The sequence below is a fragment of the Tympanuchus pallidicinctus genome, unplaced genomic scaffold (genome assembly GCF_026119805.1).
Source record: "Tympanuchus pallidicinctus isolate F22 unplaced genomic scaffold, pur_lepc_1.0 scaffold13, whole genome shotgun sequence".
In the NCBI taxonomy this organism is placed as follows: Eukaryota; Metazoa; Chordata; class Aves; order Galliformes; family Phasianidae; genus Tympanuchus; species Tympanuchus pallidicinctus.
Genome location: NW_026294648.1, coordinates 234,028 through 255,429, shown reverse-complemented (window position 1 = coordinate 255,429; position 21,402 = coordinate 234,028). Strand labels below are relative to the sequence as shown.

Genomic DNA, 21,402 nt, shown 5'->3' with positions numbered 1-21,402 from the left:
AGAGAGTTTGCTCTATCATACACTGTTGCTCTTTGTTGTCATTTCCATGGAAATAAATGGGAGACATTACTTTTGGAACAGCTTAAATATATGTGATCCAAGACAATTCCTCTCTATTCAGTGCAGCCCAGGCAAGATAAAATGTTGGATACTCATGATATAAGTTAGTGAACTGTGGTTATGAAAATTGTGAAAACAGTAAAAAATATGTTCTATTTTTTCTGTTTTTAAATAAAAATTGTTTGACTTTCAAAGAGAAGTGGTATAAGTTATTCAGCTTTTATATGAATGACATTATGAAATATTTTGGGATACTCTGGGCTGGGAGGAGGAAGGAGAAAACTGCAACCTGTGCATATGCAGAATGTTAGAAGGGGAAGACTTGAGAGTTGTAGTGAAACACTGTGAGACAGGGAGATAGTTAATAAAAAGCACTCATTTTGTTAAGGACGAATACATACAAACTAGCTACTAATAACTTAGAAAAAAAGTTCTGAATTATAGGACCAATCGGATTCCACTTCCAGGGAAAGTCATAGCAAAAAACATCTGACCACATTCAAAATAGAAAGGATGAAAGTGGTAATATGATTTTTTTTTGTGAAAGCTGGAAATTGAAGTAAAAAAACAGGGACTCCCTTTATCTACTGTTGTTCATCTATCTATTGTATTCCCTTACAAAATTTTCAGACTTAATTGAAAAGTCAAAGAGAGAACTTGGGGACAAGTCAAGTCACCGTGCCCATGGGAAAAGAACAATTCTGCATTCACAGCTTGAGCTTGATGGCATAATGTAAAAGATCTACACTATATCCTCACTGAATGATGGTGTTGTAACATAACACTGACTAGATAGCTCACCTGGAGAGTGTCAGCCACCCTAAGCAAGGATGAGATAGGAGGTATTTGGAAAAAGAGATATAGAGTATGTATGTACAAGAAACAGGCATTCTTAATCATAACATCCAAGTTCTTGTTTTTCCAATATTAATATGAATTATCTTCTGAAGAATTTTCACAACTACTCTACAGTAAATATCAGGAGTAGGTATTTATAGTTGAGAGCAACAGTGGAAGTATTCAAAGTGGTGTTTTCCATCTTTTAGTAAAAATAAGTTTAGATACTTATTATTACTTCAATACTAAGTAAAGCCCATGTCTAATGGGCCCATGTCTAATCTATGTGGCATGCTGAGTTTTAAAATTTGCTTTAAACCCACTGCCTAATCTTTTTGTATCATGTAAACGAGTGAATCTCTTCCAAGATTTAATCATTCACCACCATTTAAAAACCTAAAATGATAGGCTATTTATTCTTTCAGAGTGGAGCTTATTCCTTATTTTTTATCATCTTCCTCATTCTTTCTAGTTTTCTAGTTCTTCTGTACTCCTCTTTAAGTTGATTTTATCAGAACTTCATTCAGCATTCAAGACAGGGGAACACCAATGATGTACTATGCTTTCTGGTTTGTTCTCAACTTTGGTTGTTTTGTTTTGGTGTTTGTTTGTTTTTTGTTTTTTTTTCTCTAGATATAACATCACTTGTCTTTCTGAACCCGAAACAGGTTTACAGGAAACTATTAGAAACGACACAAATTTCTTGGTAAGACAAATTTGAATCCAGCATTATTTTTCAGTGGTCTTGGAAATCTGAAGAGGTCCCACTTGAGTGAAAGTTGAAAAACATTGTTCCAATTTTCAAGAAGAGCAAAGAAGATCCTGGTAATTATGGGCCTGTCAATCTCACCTGCAAAAATTACAGAGAAAATTATTCTGAAAAACATGATTATTGCTCGCAGGCAACATGGGTTCATGAAGGAAAGATCTTACTCAGTTAATTTGGATTCCCTCTCAAAGGGTGGATTGCCTTTACTGCTTTCCATTCCTCAGTTGCTGATAAGGACTTAGGTGATAGGTTGTCTGACACCACAGTTAGTATGAGATTTGCATTCTATTCACGTATGTTTTAATTCTCTCAGTGCACATTTTACAGGAGAGTACAGTCATTTAAAACCTGCATTTTCTTCACCTATCTCATAAAGATGAAAGAGATATACTACTTTTCCACTGTGGTATAAATCAAATATATTAATCAGCAAATGTGACCTTGCCTGCAGAGTCTGAATATCTTCCAGTCCTTGAGATTTTGTTTGGTACAAAAGGATCTTACTCAGAATTGGCTGGAAGAAGTCCAAATGCAAATGTTGAATTACTGATTAAAAAAAAAAAAAAAAAAAAAAAAAAAAAAAAAAAAAAAAAACCAGAATAATTTATTAGATATCAATAACTTATTTAGCATTTACTGAACTCTGCTCACAACAGATAAAAAATACAGATCTGTAAAAATACAGACTAATTAAATAAAAAGGGTAAAGATGGGGGAGGTTTAGGTTAGATAGGAGGAAGTTTTTCACACAGAGGATGGTAACACACTGGAGCAGGTTGCCCAAGGAGGTTGTGGAGGCCCCATCCCTGGAGGCATTCAAGGCCAGGCTGGATGTGGCTCTGGGCAGCCTGGTCTGGTGGTTGGCGACACTGCACATCGCAGGGGGGTTGAAACTAGATGATCATTGTGGTCCTTTTCAACCCAGGCTATTCTATGATACAAAATCAATTGATGCATCTTTGATTTCCTTTCTGTCTTTTCTGAAAGTCCTTTGAAAAGGAACATTCTCCTTAATGCTTCATCACTTTGAATAATTCTGTCTTTCCTGGTTGATTTGACTTTTTTAGTCCCTTGCCTTAATATGTTCAGATTATTAAGACAATTAAAGACCAACTAACAATTATGAATGCTTCTAGAAAATGCCACAGACTATACATGAATTTTTGTTCCTTAAACAGGTGGTTTCTGCCTGCCTCCAGTCCTGCGTACTTTACACTTTATGACTTAGGCTTGTTTTTTATAATTTTTACAGCTGCGAAATGTGACTGAGCAGGTGATCTGAGACAGATAGCAACACTTCACTGAGGGAAGGCCGTGCCTTATCTGGTAGCCTTCTACAATGCAGTGATGGCATCAGTGGACAAAAGGAAGACAACTGATTTCATCTCCCGGGACTTATCCAAGGCCTTTGGCATGGCCTCCCACCATATCCTTATCTCTAAATTGATGTGATAAGGATTTGAAGAGTGGTGGAAAAGGGATTTGTTGAGAGGTTGCAGACAGAAGGTTGCAGTCAATGGCTCTACATCCAGATGATGATGAGCTATGTCCCCCAGTGGTCCATCTTGGGATTGATGCTCAGTGACATAGATGATGGAATTGAGTGAACTCTCAGCAAGTTTGCTGATGACTTTAAGCTGAATAATGTAGCTGATACAATAGAAGGAAGGGATGCCATCCAGAGGGACCTTGATAAACTTGAAAGGTGGGCCTTTGTGAACCTAATAATGTTGAACAAAGCAAATTGCAAGGTAATGCGCTTGGGTCGAGGTAATTCCAGGTATGTTTACAAACTGGGAGAAGAAATCCTTGAGAGTAGCCCTGATGAAAAGAAATTAGGGGTTTTGGATGATGACACAGCATGAGCCAGCAGTGTGTACTTGCAGACCAGAAGGCCAATGCTATCCTAGGTTCCATCAGAAGGGGGTGGCAGATGGGCAAAGGAGGTGATTGTCCCCCCTTACTCTGCCCTCGCAAGGCCCCAATCTGGAGTGTTGTGTCCAAGCTTGGGGTCCCCAACAGAGGAAAGATGTGGAGCTTTTGGAGAGGGTCCAGAGGAGGGTCATGGAAATGGACTGGAGCACCTCTCCTATGAAGACTGGCTGAATAAATTGGGCTTGTTCAGCCTGGAAAAGAGAAAGTTATAGGGAGATCTCATTGTGACCTTCCGGAATTTAGGGGAAGATTATAAACATGAGGAAAATCAACTTTTTATGCAAATAGACAGTGATAGTACAATGGGGGAATGGTTTTAAATTAAAGAAAGGAAGATTAAGATTGGATGTCGGGGGGGGATTCTGCTGAGTGGTAAGGTGCTGGAACAGGCTGCCCAGATTGGTTGTGGATGCCCTGTCCCTGGAGGTGGTTAAGGCCAAGTTGGATGGGGCTCTGTGCAATCTGATCTAGTACTTATCTAGCAGCTGGCAACCCTGTCTGTCGTGGCAGGATTGGAGCTTGATGATCCTTGGGATCTCTTCCAACCCAAGCTATCCTATGATTCTATGATTCTGTGATGCCCAGAGAAGCAGTAGTCACAACATATCTGTGGCTGTGATTATGCAGCTCAGCTGTGACTGAAGCTTGTGTGGATCTATTTGGCTACCTCACTGCTAGCTTTTTCAGATATTGTTAACAGCATATCCTGGCATGTGGGAAGATGTGTCGCCCACATTGAACTCTGTGCCCTTCAGCCTCTGAGGCTACTTGTTTTTTGGAGATGCAATCTCTAAAAAAAATGTGGTGTTGACATAGTGTGCAGAACTTGGATTTCTCAGCTTGGGGAGTTTAAAAGAACTCCATACAGGCACCAATGGGTTTCATTAGTTAGAATTAAATTGTACAATCACAGAAACACCGAATATCAAGATTGGAAGGGACCTTGAAAGATCCTCTTAGTCCAATCCCCCTGCCGGAGCAGGAACACCTAGATCAGGTCACACAGGAACGCATCCAGATGGGGTTTGAGTGTCTCCAGAGAAGGAAACCCCACAACCTTTCCAGGCAACCTGTTCCAGTGTTCTGTCACCCTCACCGTAAAGAAGTTTTTTTTCATATTTATGTGAAACCTCCTGTGTTCCAGCTTGCACCCTCTGTTCCTTGTCCTATCATTGGATGTCACTGAAAAAGAGCCTGGCTCCATCCTCATGACACTCACTCCCTACATATTTATAAACATTAATGAGCTCACCCCTCAGTCTCCTCCAAACTAAAGAGAATCAGCTCCCTCAGTTTCTCCTCACAAGGAGATGCTCCGCTGCCTTCATCATCACTATAGCTCTGTGCTGGACTCTCTCACGCAATTCCTTGTCCTTGAACTGGGGGCCTCAGAACTGGGCACAAAACTCCAGATGCAGTCTCACCAGGGCAGAGCAGAGGGGAGGAGGACCTCTACTGACCTACTAGCCACACCCCTCCAAATATACCCCAGGATGCCATTGGCCTTCTTGGCCACAAGGGCACAGTGCTGGCTCAAGGTCAGCCTGCTGTACACCAGGATGCCCAGATCCCTTTCCCTTACTCTGCTCTCCAGCAGATCAGTTCCCAACCTGTACTGGTACCTGGGGTTGTTCTTGCCCAGATGCAAGACTCTAAACTTGCCCTTGTTGTATTGCATTATATTTCTCCTTCCCCAACTCTCCAGCCTATCTAGGTCTTGCTGGATAGCAGTGCAGTCTACTGGCTTGTCAGCTACTCCTCTCAGTTTTGTGTCATCAGCAAACTTGCTGACCATGCACTCTATTCCTTCATCCAAGTCACTGATGGATATACTGAATAGTACTGGTCCCAGTACCAATCCCTGAGGGTCTCCACTAGACACAGGCCTCCAACTAGACTCTGTCCCATCAGCCACAACTCTCTGGCTTCTGCTATTCAGCCAGTTCACAGTCCACCTCACTCCCCAGACTCCAGACTCCAGACACTCAGACCACAATTCCTCAACTTAGCTGGGAGGATGCTGTGGGAGACGGTGTCAAATGCTTTACTGAAATTAAGATAGACTGCCTCCACTGCGTTACCATCATGTATCTACCTGGTTATTTCCTCATAAAAGCTATCAGATTGGTGAAGCATGATTTCCCCTTGGTGAAGCCATGCTCACTGCCTCTTATCCTTGATATGCCTAGAGACAGAGCCAAGGGAAAGTTGTTCCATCATCTTTCCAAGGATGGAGGTGAGGATGACTGGTCTATAATTACGAGGGTCTTTCTTTCTGCCCTTTTTGAAGACTAAGGTGACATTTGCTTTCCTTCAGTTCAGAGCTAAGGACATCTTCATCAAAGGACCCAAGAAAAAACGTTGACTTAAAATGGCCGAAGGGGTATTCCAAACTATATGACATCATGAGGAATGGGTTTTGAACAGAATGGGTGTGCATCTCTCTCTCTTTTGCTTCTCACAGGACAACCTGGGAATTGGTCTGGTCAGTTGGAGTTGATGAGCCGTTGCTTGTACATCACTTGGTACATATATTCACACACATATATACAGTCACAGCTATTACCCTTTTAATTTTCTCTATCTTTGTAAATAGTTTTATCTCAACACACGATCTCTACTTTTTTTTTTCCTTGATTCTCTCTCCCATCCCACTGGGAATGGGGAAGTGAGAGAATGACTGTGTGGTACTGAGCCACCTGCTCTGTTAAATCAACAAAAACATCCGCCCTTATTCCCAGTTACAATCCCTTCTGCCAACCACAGATGCTACTTGCATTTGTCAGCCCTTTGTAATTGGAGATAGCATCCCAGTAACCATTTCCTTGCCAGAATACTCTTTTAAGATTATTAAGCCGAAAATGTATGCTAGAACAACAGCCCATTATACTAAATAAATTGAAACAATTAAATAAAATTGGAAAACGGAGGTGAGCCATTACAAAAGGTAAATGAGAGAATTTAGTTTTCAAGAAAAACAAGGTTCAACACAGAAAGTATTAACAAATTATCTATTATCAATAAAATACTGAGCATTAATACAAAACAAATATAAGCCAAAAATAAAATGACCTGTTCCTTTCAGCATTTACCTCATGTAAACAATCTGAAATTTTTTTTCTAAGTGCAGAACAAAGATTATCCTTTATTGTCAAGCCTCTGATATTATATTAGTAACACATTCCCTTCGCATTCAAATTATGGTCCATGCTGCAGATGGTACTTTCTGTGTTAATAATATTAACATGAAAATTGAACAAACTAGTTATAATTCAGTTATGCTCTTGCTCACCCTTGGAGTCTTAATTTCTGATCATTGCCCACACTCTGTCTATAAAATCTGTAAACACACTGTGCATTACAGTGAAAGTTCTTTATTTCAAGTAAACTATTTTTTTTAACCAGTAATAGTGTTGTCAATACATAGGCCTGTAGGAACATAGAATAGAAATATGTTTTTCCAAATAAGAAGCAATCTGGTACACTGTATGCATAGCTAGATGGCTCAACACATATTAGGAGAAGCAATAAAGTTTACTGTATTTATTGAAATGCTGGTGCCTATATGTAAGTTGAAACATGTACAAAGAGTGAAGAGATTGGCTCAGATCATCAGCATGAAGCTGGAGGTTCTTCAGCTGTTTTGCCCCATTTTGGATAAATTGCAAATTTGCATGTTGCAATATGCAATTAACAGCAATTTGTTATCTGTCTGTTTGAATTGGCAATCCATACACCCTCTAACCTTGATTTCAAATGTGGTTTGTAAGTAGAATTACACTAAGGCTTGGATTCTTGACCTGTCTACAACTATGTAGACAGCAAATGTAAACTTTTCACTAGAAAAGCAAGTGTAAGTAGCACATCTCATAAAAGCATCTCTGTAAGCACAGGAGAAGAAAGAAACTGTAGCAGTTCCACTAAACCATCAAGAGGAGCTGATCCTATTTTTCTGGAGACAATGATGTGAACAGATATCAGATTCCCTATGGATTGTATGAAATTGAAAGCTCTAAAATCTGACATAGGATCTTCAGTGGATTAATCACTCTGACATTTTTGTTTCTTTCTCATGGTCTAATTAACAAAAGAAAAATGAAACTGTGGAAATGAAAAACTCATCAGTGGGATATTCTCCTACAGACATCCATATCTATTCAGTGATAACAGGATGTAAGATGACAGAGAGGTATTGTTTACGCAAACGAAAGTTGTAATGGTGATGGGAAAGTATAGTACCTTTGGCCTTCTGCTGTGGAGCTGTCATATACGTTGTTTTACACGTCAGACATTGTAATTAATAGGAAAGGTGAGTAATATTAACATTTCTTCAGCGTAAACATCAAAGCACTCGGCCCCATGTCAGCTCCCACCATGTGTTCAGTTATCTTTCCAGCCTGACTTCCTTTTACTTACTTTTCACAGTTGTATTTTTTGCCCTGGATTTCCCACCAGACTGAGTTCTGGAAGTGACAATATTTCTGTATTTGTGGTTTTGGAAAGCTGTAAGACAGAAATTTAGGGAGATTGAGAGAATATCCTGAGGAAGTTGCACAGAACACTTGATCTGGTCTCACAATCCAACTATTCTTGGCCTCTTGAGCAAAAGGATGTGAGGAGGTTGTGATCTTTGTTCTGATAAAAGAGGCCATTCCATACAATCAGCCTGTGATGCTTGTAACGTGGAGGAGAGATGGAAAGATATAAAGGAGTATTTTTTTCCTATCATTTTTTTTCAGTTCTTTTTAATAAAAGGACTCAGATTATTGCAGCAAAGGTGGATAGGATAATCCTTGCTGTGTTCTCCAGATTTGAAATAATGTCAGCTAATGTCAGCTAGTCCTGAGTGTGGCTGAGGTTTTCTGAACTAGCAACAGCTTATGTGCCTTAACTATTATTTTTTTTAACACAACACCTAGCATAAATATAAAGTAACTGAGTAACATAGGTATTAACTGACTGTGACTGGATGGAAGCATATGGTGACTGCTAATGATGGCTTATATTTCATGAAGGAGTTCTATCATTAATCCAGAGGATCTCACCACAGAAGCATGCCAGTTTTTAGTAGTATATGTTTCTTACAGATTTCTCTTAAATGAGAGCCAGAATTCAATGTTTGCCAACTATTTTCTGTGGCTTAGCAGTAAAACTGACCTCTAGTCAGATTTCTCATTTGCACAACCCCTTTTCTCCATTAGTAATTGTGCTCGATTGAGTTTAAATATGCAAAATAGGTTTTTGGCTACAAAAAAAAAAAAAAAAAAAAAGAAATCTTTTATCCCACCTAACAATCTTCACTTTTGCAATTAGCATTATAATTAGCATAGCTGAACAGAAGCTGTGAGATATGTGAAGATTCAGTGCAGTGAAGAAGAGGAAAGGTTTGTAAATGTGAAGAATGCTCACAAAGCAGCTCAAAATCTAGGGCAAAAATATTGCCATTTTAGTCACTAATTACCCTGTACTTACATATCTTTTAAATAAAAGGCAGTAGTACATATCTGCAAGTGATTCTGCAGCTAGGTGTGTCAAGCAGGTAAGCAGAGCATTTCAATGTTTCTCAGCCTTATAAAACAAGTGAAGCTTCATAATAGATGGTGACAAACAATTCAATGCAAATAGGAAAAAAATACACTGTGAATGGTCACTTGCCTTGTAAGGATGGCTTAATTTACTTGAAGGCAGTTTGTTTCTGCGCTGTTTCTATCCATCACTTTGAATTTTGCAGATTCAGGTGATTTACACTTCAACAAAACCAGACATATAGTTAGGGTATTTACCATCCACAGTTCAGTTTCTCTGCATAGACGTTTCGCCTTATGAATAAATCTGCATTATGAAAATCTGAATAAAACTTATTTCAGTTGTCCTCTTTATACAAATTAATGGCAGTCTGTGTATGAAATCCTTTAACTGCAAAGATCATCATTGTGAATTTTCCTAGGACTACATATGGACCAGAGTTATAACTACATTGAGTTCACTGAATAATAAAGGCATTTTTAATTGAACACTGTGAAGGGTCATTCTTAAAATCTTCTTAAAAATAAATGTTCAGGTGCAAATTACTTGTCAATTTTGCAAGGCCTGGTGGTGCTGCTATCAATAACTGCACAGTACCTCTGTGAGCGACTTTCAGAGTTGTCCCATTTGGCTGCTTCTCAAGCATGGCTCTGAACTGAGGGATGTAGGAGACTTTAGATGAAAGGGTTAGAACACAATCTTGCCCTGGCATTTGATATATGGAAACTATGGCTTAATGTCAAAGAAATGAATGTATTTGTTTTTTTTAATGTTCCAAAAACTTTGCTAATTATTTGCATCTCATGAACAAAACAAGCTGTAAATAGTAAGTAATCATGCATTACTTGTAAATGTTCTCCCTGTACTTTTCCCTCGGTCTCTCCTCATAGGCCATATTCTCCAAGCCCTTCACCAGCCTTGTTGCCCTTCTTTGGACCTGCTCCAGCACCTCCATGTCCTTTCTGTACTGAAGTGCCAAAAAATGAACACAGTACTCAAGGTGAGGCCTCATCAGTGCTGAGTACAGGGGCAGGATTTCTTACCTAGTCCTGCTCACCATAGCATTCCTGATCCAAGCCAGGATGCCGTTGGCCTTCTTGGCCACCCAGGCACACAGCTGGCTCGTATTCATCCGACTGTCCATCAATACTCCAAGGTCCTTTTCTATTAAGCAGCTTTCCAGCCACTCTTCCCCAAGCCTGTAGTGTTGCCTGGGGTTGCTGTGACCAAAATGCAGGACCCAACACTTGGCCCTGTTGAAACTCATACAGTTTACCTTGGCCCATCAATCCAGTCTATCCAGGTCCCTCTGTAGTGCCTTTCTCCCCTCAGGCAGATCAGCATTCCCTTCCAGCTTGGTGTCCTCTGCAAACTCAATGAGGGTGCACTCAATCAACTCATCAAGATCATTACAAAAGATATTAAATAGAAGCAGCCCCTGTACCGAGCCACCGACTGGATTTAGCTCCACTAATTACAGCTCTTTGGGCCCAGCCATCCAGCAAGTGTTTCACCCAGCAGAGTATAAGCCCAACCAAACCATGGGCATCCAGCTTCTTCACAAAGATGTTGTGGGGGACAGTGTCAAAAGCTTTACTGAAATACAGTCCAGGTAGACCTCATCAACAGCCTGACCTTCATCCAGTACGTGGGTCACCTTGTCATAGAATGAAATCAGGTTTGTCAGACAGGATCTACCATTTGTAAACCCATGCTGACTGAACTTGATCCCCTGACTGACCTTTAACTGGTCCATGATGGCTCCTGAGATATCTGTTCCATGACCAGACCTGGCATCAAGGTGAAACTGTTAGGTCTGTAGCTACCAGGATCATCTTTCTGGCCCTTTTTGAAAATGGGCATCACATTTGCCAGTCTCCAGTCTGCCAGGACATTCCCAGTTAACCAGGATTGTTGAGGAATTATGCAGAGTGGCTTGGCAACCACATCCGCCAACTCCCTCACTGCTCTAGGGTGCAATCCATTCGGCCCCATGGACTTGTGAGCATCCAGCTTTCAGAGCAGGTCCAAAACCATCTCATCGTGGATCATGCAGAGCTTTTTCTGTTCCCCATCCCTGTCTACCAGGGCAAGGGGCTGTGTGCCCAGGGAGTAACAAGCCTTCCTATTTAAAACTGAAGCATAGAAGGCATTAAGTACCTCAGCCTTGTCCCGATCCTTGGTCACCAAGCTGCCCTCGGCGTCCCACAAAGGATGGAGATTCTCTCTAGCCCTCCTCTTGTTGTCCTTTACCTCAGTGGCCAAATTCAGTTCTAGCTGGGCTTTGCCTTTTCTAATTTTCTCCCTGCACAGCTTCACTATGTACCTGCAGTTATCATAAGTGCATGCCTACTCTTCCAGAGACCACATACTTTCCTTTTGTTCCTGAGTTCCAGCTAGATGTCTCTGTTCAGTCAGTCTGGCCTCCTTGCCCATCAGCTTGTCTTCTGTGACTTGTGGATGGTCAGCTCCTGCACCTTTAAAATAACTTCCTTAAAGTATTCCCAGCCTTCCTGGGGCTCCCACACTCTTCAAAACTACCTCCCAAGTGACCCTCTCAACCATGGTCTTAAAGAGGTTAAAGTCTGCCCTCCAGAAGTCCAAGGTGGCAATTCTTCTGACTCCCCTCCGTGGTTCAACAAGGATCAAGAAATCTAGCATCTTATGATCGCTATGTCCCAGACAGCCTCCAACATTTTCTGGAAGACCTTCTCTATTAACAAACAAGAGGTCCAAGATTTTGTTTCCCCTTGTTGACTCCTTCACCAGCTGTATCAGGAAGTTGTCTCCCACACGCTCTAAGAACCTCCAGAACTGTTTCCTATCTGATGTATTATAAATCTAGCAGATGTCTGGGAAGTTGACATTCTCCACAAGAGCAAGGGGGAGAGACCTTGAGACCTAATCCAACTGTCTACAAAGTGTGTTGTCCACCTCTTCATCTTGGTTGAGTGGCCTGTAGCAGACTCCCATGATAACATCAGCCTTATTTAAAAAAGTCTTTGCTTTTACTCTGACCCATAAGCTCTCCTATATCCTGTAGATATCTGGATTAACCACTTCCTCACACACACTTATAAATGCATTCTTTACTTTTAATATAACTAACCGGGTAATTAATTTTTCTGAAACACTATAAATCACTGATATCTCTGTAAAATAAATCCATTTGATTTCCTAGTTTGTGAAGTATGGTAAAGGGAAATCTTACCTTTCTATTGATTAACATTTTAACACCTCATCTGTGAGAGATGTTGCCAGAAACTGTAGGAAGAATAATAGTAATAAAGTATTATGAGGGTTTTTAGACCTCTCATCAGATTTTAATCTCAATTTACAGAAACTTTTCATACTGTTGTCATGTTTGATGCAATATGGATGAGATTCTCTTTGATCATCTACATGATGCATGTATTCTTCTCCATGTAGTAAGAGATTTCAGAAGTTCTATGGATCAGGAACTACCATTGCTGCAATGCTTGCAGGGACTAGAAATGCCTATGGCATAAAGTATGGGTGAACTGAGTCTCTGTTTATTCCTAGGCCTGTGCCAAAATGCTAGGTATAAGTGAATAAACTTCCAGGAATGAAAAAATATCAGTGAAGAAGTACTGAAGAAGTATCATTTTTCTTTAGAAGATGCCCTGTTCTGCTATTCTAGATTCAGGTCATGATTGCTAAAAGTGTCCTAAGTTACTAAAACTCATATATGAAAATAAGATTCTCTCCTTATAACCTAGAAATCAAGCATGATTTTTTTTTCTTAAAAAATGAAAAAATGGTACAAATTCAGAGCAAATCTAAACAGTGAGACCTTAGCCACCTTGATATTGTGCTATAAGCCACTATTTTCTGTTTCTGAAAATATTTAGATTGTCCCATGCTTCATTTCTGTGCATTTCATAATATTTTAGTCTAAATTATTTTTTTATAGGAATATATTCTCTTACTAGGGGGAAAAAATCATAAATTCATCATAATCGTGGTTAATATTTTATGAGATTCAAGAAAAAAAATGTATATAAAACTGCAGAATTGGGTTTCCTTGACTTTCACAGAACTAATTGTTGATAATGTGGTTTCCAGATTACATAAACATTGAACATGAATTGCCATATGGTAAGAGACCAGAGAATTTGTTCCTGACAAGTAAAATACAACAAGAATTATTTAACTTTCTAAACAGAAAGATGTAACGTTACTCAATATATTTAATAATTCCTGAAAAAGACGTTAAACATTTAGGCAGAAAAACTTGTTAATGGAGATATACGGGTTAGTTACCACTAAGGAAGACTGATGTATGGAAATTGAAAAATGTTCTTAAAAGTTTTTCTGGTTTGAACATCAGTTATTTGGTGAAGTGTTCCTAGACTCAGTGGCCCTGGGGTCTAATTCAGTACTGTGAGCTGATGGATGAACTCCACAAAGATTATGACAGCAAATGAGACTCACCTTCAATAAATGCAAAGCATTAAGACATCTATGAAAGTGGAAAGGATTTCGAATTAATTATTCAATTCAGGAAAGAGACAAGAATGTTTTTATAGGCAGCTTGATGAAGGCTTAAACTGTGGCCGGAATTTTTTTTTTTTTTTTTTTTAAACAGATATTAAGAAGCATAAGGAAAAGGACAGGGAATAACACATAAAATATTGTGATTAGACTTGATTGGGAAGTGTTACCTCAGCAGTGCAATTTTGCTAACTTTGAACAAATCTCAAAACTTTATTTGGAAAAGGAAAGGAAAGGAAAGGAAAGGAAAGGAAAGGAAAGGAAAGGAAAGGAAAGGAAAGGAAAGGAAAGGAAAGGAAAGGAAAGGAAAGGAAAGGAAAGGAAAGGAAAGGAAAGGAAAGGAAAGGAAAGGAAAGGAAAGGAAAGGAAAGGAAAGGAAAGGAAAGGAAAGGAAAGGAAAGGAAAGGAAAGGAAAGGAAAGGAAAAAAAAAGCAACACTCCTGTAGAATCTAGTCAATTGTAAAAATTACAAGAATGACTAAAATTATTTTTTATGGATGCTACATTTTGGTACTTAACCCAGTAAGAAATTATTTAACAGGGAGGAGGAATTATATCACAAATTGAAAAAATTGTGCTGGCTTTTTGTCAGTGGTTTTTGGGCTCATTTGACTCTGTGACTGTGGTGTGGGTGGACCCACAGACTCATGCCCTGGGAAATGGAAAAAGAGAAAAAGGGTAAAGTGTAGAGAGATAAGCCTAAAAATAAAACAGCAGCAGTGATCTGAAGATAAAATAAATTATTTTATTAAATAAGGTATTGGAATGCAAGGTAACACACTATAATACAATATACTTAGAATTGAGCTAATAAAAAAAAATGAGTGTTCAAAAACCTAAGGCTCTAAGTAAGCTGAGGCAATATGGTTGGGAGCAGAGATGAGCCAGATGATCAAAAGGAGAGGTCAAGCAATCTGCAAACAGTTTTTATCTTTCCCTCTGAGCACAAACAGTAACAGAGCAATGAATAGTCCTCTGGGGGACTTAGTTCTCTTCCGGGACAGGTACCTGGAACTGGAGCACTAACTCTTTAACTCCCGATGTGCTACATCATGTTATGATATGGAATACTGGTAACAAAGATCATAAAGCCATGACAGTTTTATTAGAGAAAGTTGTGAGATTATATGAGTAAACGAGCCATGAGATCTGGCCAGTATAGTATTCCTTCTTTCTTGCCCTTTTCCTGTACTAGCTGAAAATTGGACATACATGGAGCAGTACTTAGACATGAGTCTCTTTTGGAAGAACTTGGGTCTGGGCAACAAGCATAAGAGATGTCTCATAGATTAGAGCAAAACTGTATAAATATTAAGAAGAAAAAGAAGAAATGATTGAATTGCAGAAAGTTTGCAGTTTGCTTCCAAACAAAATATGTAAATATTACTGAAATGTTCTTTTTTTTTTTTTTCTTTAAACCATAATGAATAATTAGTATTAAATAGGACCTGAGCAATAGAAATGCACACCGCTGGCCTCAGAACAATGCAATCACTTCAATGAGATGATGTCACTTCATTATAATATTTTGTTAGATATGTGCTTTAGGCTATATTTTGAATAGATTAGGTCCAAATTTCCTACTGGTGTAAAATTAATGTGGTTCCTTGGAGATAATAACTTTATCACTGACGATCTTATCAAAGCTAGAGTAAACACAGAAATTCCCTTTGACCATATGACACTTTTTTAATTAATTTCATACAGAAATCAAATAAAGCTGAGCAGATAGTAGTTCCTACAGCAATTTTAACAAGTTTTACTACAGGATGATGCAAAAACAAAAAGATCACAAAGTCTCTGAATGGCATGGACACAACACTTAGATGAAATGGAAATAATTATTACGCAGATTTATGGAATCATAGAATCTTAGAATTGCACTGGAAAAGACCTTAAAGATCATCAAGTCCAACCAAAGCCTAACCATGCTATCCTAACTCCTAACAGAGTTAACAGATTCAACCCTTGGCTAGATCATGTCCCTGAGCACCACATCCAAAAGGTTTTTAAACACATTCAGATATGGTGCCTCAATCACTTCCCTGAGGGCAAAATAAATGTATTGGTGTTTGCTTTAACCCTTAGTAGGCATACTGAAATACACAGTTCTTTGCCTCCTCTTCTTCTCTGTTGGTAATTTTTTTTTTTTTTTTTTTTTTTTTTTTTTTTTGGTTAATTATGAATAATCCACTTTAATCTTTTAGCATATTCTCCCTGGCATCTGCAGCCCCACTTTATTTATTTATTTATTTATTTATTTTATCCAATCAATTTTTTATTCTTTTATTTATTGACTTCTGTATTCTCCAGCTTCTTTTTATTTCTTTTACCATCCTTTTAGGCTTCTCTTGACTTTTTTTCTGCCTTATCTTTTTCAACCCTCTGCCTCTGAAATGTTTGGTTTGTAAGTTAATCTAACAGCATGAAGCTAACTGATATGATCAAGACTTGTGAAATAAAAAACCAAGCTCTGACTTTTAGAGACTATGGATGGCAAATCTCACATGAACAAACTGGTTCTTGACAGCTGATCAGGCCTACTTGATTCTTAAAATATGCTTTAAAAACAATCTATGAACCTGATTTTCCTCTTCTGAAAATGTACATTTGTATCACAAAAGCTTATTTTTCTGTATAGCTGTTCTTGATGTTATAAATATAATGAAATAGCCAATGAAAGGAAACTCATCTACCTTCATTGCAAACACGTACATCAATGGCAAGTTATAGTTTCCTTCTGTGGGCCTGTAAAGATTAAGCTTTTGTAAAGAAAAAATATATCTTTTTTATATGGTTTATATACATGGAAAAAGTAGATAGGCTTTTGGTTTGAGAATAAAGTGGTCTGCTTGCCCAGACATATTCTCTGGGCTACATTGCTTTCTCTTATGTCTTTAGACTAAGACTGCCATTCTGATAACCTGAAACATAGTTACCAACTTTTGTCTGGAAATAACTGTTGCCTGTTTAAGGATATAGAATAAGGTTTATCAAATGCATCACAACAATTAGGTTCTTAATTAGGACAACCAAATTAGAATCAAATTTATCTCATTGGGAAACAGATATAGGAAGAATCATATCGCCATAAGCAAACCTCTGCAACCCATTTTTGGGAACAGCCATTGCAGCACTTACATCTGTTCCTGATCCTGTTCTGTCCTGTGCTGGGCTTGAGATGTGACATTAGAGAATCTTTTCTCAGCATAGCGACTCAGCTCTGCATTTTCAATTTTCCTTTTGAGCTAAGTGACTTGGAGACATCATCCAGGTCCAGAGTCCATTGAAATCAGAGCACAGGTGTTCGGAGAGTCTGAATAAGGCCTTCAGAGAATAGACGAACAGGAACTTTCATATCTTTAAAGGAGGCAGGAGCCTAACATTAAGTTTCACCGAACACATGACAGGCAAGAGGCTTACAGAGGATGTTAAGAACGGGTCCAGTGAAACAGATGTATAACCTAGTTTGTCCTTCACAAGGCACCAGGCAGGTGCATGACACTGGCAGTGCAGTGAGCCACAGACATGGATTTTTGCTGCAGGTGATTAGGAATCTGAATTGTATCTCTGATTTCTGAAGAATCTTCTGCTCTTTATTTTATCCTTAACCAGTAAGCTGTTTCTGTTCTTTTCTTTTTCAGAGGATGACATATATATATATACATATATAAGTATTATATATATATATATATATATATATTTAATGGCAGCAGTCCTATTGTTGCTGTTTTGTGATTTTTGTAGTCGGTATTCCACATCAGAACATCATGTAGAAGTCACGTAGAGTTCTGGTTCTGTGGACTGCCTTTTTTGGGCTTTTTGAGTTCTTGTAGGGGAGGAGCGGCATTCTCGGAGGATCTGGAGGGCAGAGGAAGAAAGGTGGAACTCCTGGCAGGACACCAGCAGCTGTCCAGCTCACTGACTCACTCTCTCTTTGTTTGCCAGCAGAGGAAAGCACGTGTTTCCCCTGCAGCCTACTAGTGTAAGACCTCGCACTTTGGACACTTTTCTCTCTCATTGTGTCTGATTTTGCTGGACTTAGTAAATTACCATTCCTCCTCAGATAGTTGTCATTGTTTGGGTTTTTTTTTAGACCCATCTGCTATCTCCCAACCCTTCCCCCTCTCCTGGAGCACCCAGCCTGCACCCTGCCTTACCCCATTAGTCACAGGCTGGGGCTGGCTGAGATGGAAAAGTAGGGAAATTTTGCTTTTTTTCCCCCTCTCTCCTTTGTCTCCTTCTGGACTTGTGCCCCTGTCATGGACTCAGATCTAGAGATAACTCCACAACACCTACTAAATTTGCTCACACTTTAAAATATACATGAAGTATACTTGAAAAAAGAAAACCAAATCAACCAACCCACATGTTGTACTCATTCTGTCATGCTGTCTTGGAATGTGTGATTTGTGTATTAGGTGGTTTTACTCTGACTAGAAAAAAATACTAAAAGCACAATCAAATGTTTCTTATTGTTCAGACAGCTTCACCCTGTGTCTACTATTAAAAACATAAAACTAATTATGTTGAGATAATAGATAATTATCTTAGAGGTATGTTGACACTATATATCTTTATCATCTTGTTTAACACAAGACTATGGTTCATTGGCTCAGCCGTACTTTTTAAGATTTTTAGCCTAGTGGAAATCGTGGAGGAAGAGAAAAAGCTTTGAAAGAAGACTAAATACATGGGAAATAACTAAATGGCCTTGATGAATGTGGCTTGTGGAATCAAACTCTATAACCACAAAGTAGTTATAAAGCAGGTGCATTTATTAAGTGCTGTACACGTATGCTGGATTGGGGGGGGGGCAGCCCCTCTAGCCTGCATGATGGACGCAGGTAAGCATCTTTATTTACAGAACAAATACATGCATAAAAGGAGTAGTTATTACAGTTACTTCTAGGAATTCATTATAACATCTCACACCCATTCTACACCCAGAACTCCACTCCTTATTAATGCCTCTAGTCATGCGTGGTGCCTCCTGGTGGTCATCCTGGTGGTCATGGGGATGAAGGTTTTGTATCTTCTTTGCAGTGTAGTTTGAGGAAGTATTCCAGCTTCAGCTGGTTCAGTTTCTAGGATGTGACTCCTTGGACCAATCAGCAGGCTCCTTGGGTTATGGTTGAGGTTCCCCACATCTTTTCCTTCGTTTGTGCTCAACTTCTTTTACAATATAACAGATTAGCCCTTTATTCAAATGGAAAACTTCATCCATCTATTTTGCCACAGTAAAGTCTGCCAGTGCTAAAAGGGTTTATATACTTCCCATAAGTACAGATACAAGATATGAGTTTGGTGCCACAATCATGCAACTACACATGCTTGACTAGCCCTGACATAAAATGAGGTACTTTGTTTTTTTGTATTTAACAGCAACAAGCTATGACAGAAAGATTCACTTGCTTTATATAGGCAAGCTCTTTTTCAACATCTCTCCCATAACGAAAGAGAGAAAACAGTTCCTCCCCTTGCAATCAGGTAGAAGGACAGAGGAACTGAGAGCTGTCATTCCAGCCTGTGTAATAAATATACTCAACACCTGTGGAATCTCTGGGAGATATGTGCTGTGAAAATTATGTCCAACCTGTAGTATTCAATGACACATTTTCCAATTCATGTTGCTGTTGAATCAAGCTCTTATTAATTACTTTTTTTTTCCTTTGGAAATACAGGAAAAGTATGTCTATCTTCTGAAACCGTTGTGCATTCACTTAGGCTCTGAGATTCACAGAGCTTCTTAAGAAAAAGTTGTAAATTCAGCTGTCTTTATGTTATGTTATGAACTGAACACCAGCAGCAGACATTTGCTGAGCTGCAGAGGAAGGTCTGTTGCTCCAAGGTGTCACATCTAGTATACTCATTAACAGTGGTCGTTTTTGTAGGTGTGATATATCATATCATATATACAAAATCATATCACTATGAGGGTGTTCATAAAAAGGAGAGACAAGGCAGAGTTATTCCCAGGTTGACCAGTACTGAGCAGTCTTCTTTCAGGGAAGGACTCAGTACCAGAACGCACTGGTTTGGCACATGTTGCATAGTTTAAATTTTCTTTTCAGCCAGAAACTCAGTGCCCCTTAAAAGCTTCCACTTCCAAAGTCTTTAGTCCTGTTACTACTGAATTTACATGGACTCCAATGATACAGGATTGCATTAGAAGAGTGCAAATGGCTTATGTCATTTGATGGTGCATTTCATCCTTTCTCAATAAAGAAAACAGACCAAAAAAAAAAAAAAAAAAGCAGATAAAACTTTGATATTTTTAGTAGAGTTGTTCCCACATCCTGAATTTTCTTTTATAATTAGCATGTCTTATGGTGGAAACTGAAGGGTATCAACAGTGAGCAACAACAATACATAGCTTACACTTCAGTAGCATTTTCTACCTGGGAATCTCAGAACAGTAAGTATAAGCTGATGGATCCTAATGAATTGTGAAAAAACACACAAAGCTTTTTGCAAAGAAGGGAGTCAAACTGTTATTTGTATGAGCCATCTGTACGACCAGTAAAGAACTGTTTCAGTCACTTAATTTCTCAATTTTTAACTTGCAATAGAAGGAATGATGTCCATTTTGTGGATTTACTCAATTTATTTCTTTTTCTTTTATTTTCTGTTTAAATTTCCCTGGGAAAATTGTTACCTTTTTTACAGCTCTGGAAAAGCCCATTATTACATAATTCCTGTCTTGATGAATTGTCATATTTGATCAATTGATATGTGAATGTGTTCTTTCCATGAAGTCAACGTGTATTTATAAGAGAGATATTTATTTATGATTTATTTATTTTACGAAGTAGAGAAGTATGTGCATGTATAAACTGGGGGACAAAGAAGAGCTTATCTAAAGCAGGAATGCAGCCTGTATTGTCATTCTCTCTTTTAAGTAGAGAACAGAACAGTAAAAAATGCATATTTTTATTATCACAGAGCAAGCAATAAGAAAGAATATTTATTTACTTGCTACAGAAAGTAATATCCATGGCTTTCCAAACAGATTAGTGGTGTCAAATCCATGAGTAAGCTGTTAAAAAGTAATGAATGTCTTTTTTTTATGCATTGTATTACACGTTTTGTCAGAATGGCTAATAAGGGGTGGATGTAGACAAGGCAATTTTGGGGGTCTTCTCAACATCATCAGCTCACTTATCTCTCTTTGATTTCTGTAAAATGACTGGAAGTCACACAGTACAAACTGGCATGGCTATAAGTGAACTTTTTTCCATATATGAGCATTTCAGAAAGGTTGCAGCTGAGAGACTGAGAGAGATTTCATCCTGTGACAGAAAATTCCAGGAAACAAGAGGTGGTCTGTCCCTTCCTGGAGTCTCTGAACACCTGAGACACTGCCTCTTTGTGCATGCATGGTTTGTGATAAAATATGAGACTGTTTTCAATAGATTTTCATGTTTGCAGTGCTAAAGTGGACATTTGGGAATGTCTTGCTAAACTACTCAGAGCTTGAGAAACAAAGGAGCATAAATTGCTTACAAATGCTTTATATTTATTTTATGAATGGCTGTCCAAGAAGTACCACCTGGTTCAGCTCAATATTTAGACACCAGCAAGCCTTTGAAAATGCTACTTTTTCTTCCCAAGCACTTCAATTTATAAAAGGACATGCAAAAAGAGTGAGTGATTATATCGCAGTAATGGCAAAATGAGGTCATTCCATGAGCAAAAGCTGGTATGAGAGACATAAAACAATGGTTAGTTAAGCAGAATCATTTTAGATGCTTTACTCA

At 38.6% G+C, this 21,402-nt stretch overlaps 1 protein-coding gene across 1 annotated transcript in view; it reads right to left on the bottom strand.

Moving 5' to 3' along the window:
- Positions 1 to 6,456: 6,456 nt before the first annotated feature.
- Positions 6,457 to 21,402, bottom strand: part of LOC128076149 (maternal embryonic leucine zipper kinase-like) — a 226,301-nt gene continuing 211,355 nt past the window's right edge. The window contains exon 6 of the mRNA XM_052673520.1: positions 6,457 to 6,469. The gene's annotated coding sequence lies outside the window, so the exon portion shown is untranslated. The remainder of the gene's footprint in view (positions 6,470 to 21,402) is intronic.